The sequence below is a fragment of the Halichoerus grypus genome, chromosome 6 (genome assembly GCF_964656455.1).
Source record: "Halichoerus grypus chromosome 6, mHalGry1.hap1.1, whole genome shotgun sequence".
Lineage (NCBI taxonomy): Eukaryota > Metazoa > Chordata > Mammalia > Carnivora > Phocidae > Halichoerus > Halichoerus grypus.
Window position 1 is genome coordinate 118174218 of NC_135717.1, and position 5067 is coordinate 118179284.

The 5067-nt window shown below is 50.2% G+C and overlaps 1 long non-coding RNA gene across 1 annotated transcript; it reads left to right on the top strand.

Moving 5' to 3' along the window:
- The first annotated feature begins 822 nt into the window (after positions 1–822).
- Positions 823–3383, top strand: LOC144382132 (uncharacterized). The gene is made up of 2 exons (XR_013448555.1): positions 823–1140; positions 1227–3383. It is a non-coding gene; the product is annotated as an uncharacterized LOC144382132 (long non-coding RNA).
- Positions 3384–5067: the final 1684 nt, after the last annotated feature.

Sequence of the window (5067 nt, forward strand, 5' to 3'; positions counted from 1 at the left end):
TACCGCGTTGTTCTTTAAGCTTCCTATACCCACACTATCAGCTACTTGCATGGAATCCCCTCTGCGTGAAATGACTGGATACCAACTGCTAGACCAGAGAAGGCAAACGCAAGCAAAGCTGATCGTGCCTAGTGCTATGAAGAACACAAGATGGGGTAATAGTAAAGCAAGAAATAAAAAGCAGTGTGGTCGTGGTAGGGGGCTATTTTTGGTGGGCGGGTCTCTCGGAGGAGGTGACATCTGAGCTGACACGTGAGAGGTCTGACACGTGAGGGAGTGACATTTCTGGGGGGCACGGGCTCTCTGGGGCTGGCGGGCTGTGGCGGCCCCCCTAGTGCAGGGTGCTGCCCCTGCCCCTGCCGGTTGGGCACAAAGATGGGCAGAGAGATGCCCGGGAGCCTCAGGGCGCTTAGGCCCGAGATTAGACCTAAGTGTGTGGGGATCTGAGTTCCCGGTTGAACGTTGGGAAGCGCAGCCCCGCCTCCCCTCTTCGCCGCCTGCTCGGGCTCGGGCTCCGGAGAAGTGCTGGTCTCGCCGCGGCCGGCGGAGGGCAGTGGTTGCCGCGGTGCGCGGCGGCCGGCAGGGCGCTGCCCTTTCCCCAATGGAATGTGGGCTGTCAGCTCCCGTAGGGAACCGGAGGGATGGGACCCGTCCCTCCCCTCTCTAATCCTCAGCTCTTCCCCTCCCCCCCCCCCCCAGAGCTCTGAGCCCTGGTCTCTCCTGGACGGGGGTGGGGGGGTGGGGGTGGGGGATGGGGGTGGTCGGGGCGGTGGTGCTAGTTGTAAGGTGCGGGTGAGGCTGGGCAGATGGTGTGGACCCTCACCTAACTGCTCCCCGCCACCACCTGGGCCAGGTAGGGGGCTGAGGCCAGCTCCCCTCGGGATGAGGGGGAAGAGTTTCATAATTAGCATGTTTGCTATTAGTGCTGTTTTTAAGCACATAGCATGTGCCAGGCACTGTGCTAAATTCTTGTATGGTGCATCATCTCTTGAAAGCAGCACAACAGACCTAGGAGGCAGGTGCTCCATCCCCAGAGTTGCCCAACACCACACAACTAGAAGCAGGGTTTGCTCTTCAGGCCATGTGTCAGTTACTCTGACTGCTGCCTCTGTAGGAGGGTGAGCTGCCCATGGAATCAAGGTGAGTAGGGAGGGGATGGGCAGGTGTCAAGGTGTGGACATCCGAGGGACCTGCAGGGTCACCCAGTGAACTCCTTTATTTTACAGATGGAGGAAAAATTCCAGAGAGGGGACAGTGACTTGCCGAAGGTCCTGCAGAGAGCATATGGCCAACCACAACAGAGGAGAGTTGGGCACAACAGGGGACCAGGACCCAGATCCTGGCCAGAAGCCAGAAGCCCCTTGAGGGCAAGGACTCCTTTTATACCCTTTATTCCCTCCTCCCTCCCTGCTGGACCTAGCGCAGGGTGCAGCACACAGTAGGTGCTCAAAAAGTCCTCCGTGGTGGGCGCATCTTTCATCCTGACATAACTGCAATCACCTGCCATTCACGCCTTCATTCCTTCATCCAGCATTTAGTAAGCACTGATTATGTGCTTGGCTCCCTGCTAGATACGGGGCATGGTTGAATGACACAGTTTACTGTTGGCTTATCCTCTAGGGGGGATTTTGGGAGTTACCCCACATTATGACCCATGCTTCCATAGTTTTCCTCACTGTCAATGTGGGCTTCCTCTGTTCGCGTCTGGTAACTTGTAGTTTGCTCTCTGCCCTGGCTGGAGGGAGCAAATCTGCTCCACTTCCCTTCCCCGGGCCATTTCCACTCCTTATTCCTTGCTTGCCATAACACCCCCTCCTTTCAAGCTGCTTCCTTCCCCTCCCCAAGCCCTCTTTGACTACCGTCCCCCCTGCCTGCTCTGTAGACCTCAGTGCGGAGGTCTTGAGCTCTGCCCAGGTATCTCTGGTTCTGTCTCTCTGTTTCTGTGTAGGTGTCCCCCCCAATCAACCTCTTGGGCTCCCCAAATATAGGGACCACCTCCCTTCTAGTTGTTTTTTCTCAGACCTAAATAGTCCAGGAGAAGGGGCAGGAAGGGGAGGTCGTGCAGTCCACCCCTAGCACCCAGGGCCTATCCTGGGCTCTGGCCCTAGGACCCCCTCAGAGGAAGGTTTCTCTGGAGCCCCCGCCCTTTGTGTCTGAGAATGGGGCCTTTGGCCTCCATTTCTTCAACTCTGGGGTTTGGTCATTTGTACCGCCCTATGGCAGGCAGTCTGCAGGTAACAAATAGTTCTATGGAACCCAAATCCTTCCTTTTACCTGCTGGGTGACCAAAGTTACAGTGATTGGCCTCTCTGGGCCTCAGCTAATGATACCTGTCCTGTCTGTCTCACAGGTAGTTAGGAGGACCAGAGATCAAGGAGAAGAAAGAGCCAAACCCAGGTAGGGGCTTAGTTTTGTTGTACTCAGAGCAGGGGTGGCGTCCTTGGCCAGGTGTTCACGAATCACTTTGGAGGGCAGGAGTGGGAAGCAGGAGGAAGGAGGAAGCTTGCACAAGGAGGGGAAGCCAACTCTGAGTCTCCCAGAGAACTGTTCAGGAACAGCTAGTGGGAAAGGGGCAGGAGAATTTCCTTGTTTGGGGAGGGAAATAATTTTCTTTCTTTCTTTTCCTTCTTTCCTTCCTTCCTTCCTTCCTTCCTTCCTTCCTTCCTTCCTTCCTTCCGTCCTTCCTTCCTCCCTTCCTCCCTTCCTCCCTTCCTTCCCGCACTAACTGTGCTCTTCCAGTGTGCCAGGCATTGCATTAGCCCTGGGGATACAAAGGGCAGGGAGATGTGCCCTCACTTGCATGGCTCATCTAAGCTAGGAGGCCTCAGTTGGGAAGGTACATCATTCATTCATTCTTTTATCAATTTCACATTTATTGAAAACCTACTATGTGCCAGGCCCTGGGCAAGGCCCTGGGAAGGTCATAAGATGCCATCCCTGCCCCCAAGGAGTTTAGAGTCTTCTGGAGATAAAAGGCTCAAGAGTAGGCAAGTGAAACATGGCTAAAGCAGAAGGTTAGGGATAAGTGTTGGATGAATCTAACGTCTCCCTAAGCATCCGTAGATCTAGGCACAGACTAAATATGTGCTCAATAAATGTTTGGAAATCAGTGACCCAGATGTGGGGAAATTTCTAGATAATTTATGAGTTAAAGATTTCAGTCATTCTAGTAGGTATGGGATAGTACCTAATTCTGGTTTTAATTTGCATATATCTGTTGTATCAATCTGATGATCGAATATCTTATGTGCTCATTGCTATTCTTTGAGCCTACTTAGTTTCATTTGTGTATATGTCTATCCTTATTGTATATCACATTGTATTGATCATTGTACTTGTAATACTCTTGTACTTATAATAAATCTTCAAGTTAAAAAAAACAACTTATGAGTTAAAGAATAAAATTGTTTTAACAAAATGCTAATAAAAATGCTACATATGACAACAATAGGAAGCAGTCAAAATGGTTCTTAAAAGGAAATTTATGGTCTTCTGAGAATCTTATATTGAAAAAGAAGAAAGATGGAAAATTAAAGCATTCAACTCAGGAAGTTGGAAAATGATAAAAATAATAAATTCAGGGGGCACCTGGGTGGCTCAGTTGGTTAAGTGCCTGCCTTTGGCTCAGCTCATGATCCCAGCATCCTGGGATCGAGTCCCGCATCGGGCTCCCTGCTCAGCGGGGAGTCTGCTTCTTCTCCCTCTGCCTCTCCCCACGCTCTTGCTCTCTCTCTCTCAAATAAATAAAATCTTAAAAAAAAAATAAATTCAAAGAAAGTGGAAGGAAGGAAATAACAAATATGTTATATATTTTTTGGCTATGAGATTCAGATTCAGATTCAGATTCAGATTAGTATTCAAGAAATTCATAAGTCAGAAATCCACAGAAAAAAATAAGTAGAGAGTCGGTCTCAGTTCTAGGCCTCTCCTGGAGGGGAATGTGGATTTTCCATAAGTTTCTCCTGAGTTTTGAGAGCAGGGTCCATTCCGCAGGGGCCTCAGAAGAATGGACAAACTCTGAGCAGAAGTCTCGGAACTTCCAGACCCAGGGCCTGGCTGTACTGTGTCCTGAGAGAGCCAGCCCGAGGCCCAACTTGCCTGTATTTGGTATACAAACTAGTGGGTTGTCTTTAATCCACAACATGTGCCTATCATAATGATAGATATATCACCAATAATCCTTTACACTTGTTACAGTTCAGAGTGCTGGAAATGGAAGGTGTGGTATTCCTGATAGGAATGAACACAGCTATCTCATCAGATCCTCAAACACCCTATCAGATAGGTAGGGAAGGTTTATGCTCCATTTGGCAGACGAATAAATTGAGACTCCGTTTGTTTGAGGTCTCAGTGAGTGGGTGAGTCAGGACACCAAAGCTTCGAAGTCCCTTCTTTGCTCCCAAGCTTCCTGTCATTGAGACACCTGCTCTTTCTTCAGTCTAGCTAGCTCCTTGGTGCTCACTTAAAGCCCACTTCCTCCAAGAGGCCTGTGCTGATTCTCTGGTTTCCAGAACAAGCCATTCTCTTCCCTGAACTTCTCCCTTGGTTAGGAAGTTTGGGGTGGCTATCTTAGGTAGATAGCTTATCTCTCAACTTGACTGTGAGCTTCTTGAGGCAGAGGGGTGGGGTACAGTTGTAAGCGTCTTAGTGCAGGGCTGGGTTTGAGAAGATCCTCAGTCGTTGTTTGTTGATCTAGAATTTGGTTTGGCAGGATTAGACCTGTACCCATCAGAATATATTCTGGGCTGTGCCAACCGCCACGGTTCAGCAAAAGTGTTGAGAAGGAACCTGCCACCAGTTGGGGAATCCCCCATGTCTGTGTTTGCTAAAGCGGCCACGTGGTGCCTGGACACGTCAGGGAGTGCTGGGAACATAGGTCCACACTGGGAAAATCTCCTTATAGGATGGTGGGGCAGGAGACCTTTTGTGTCCAAGTTGCATTGGTCTGAAGGTATAATTAAGTCCCTGGGCCCCTTCCCCCATAACTGGAGAATCCCCAAAGTTCTGTGGTCAACCTGTTTGACCAGTGACTGACCAATCCTGAGAGGAGAGACAAAAACACACAGC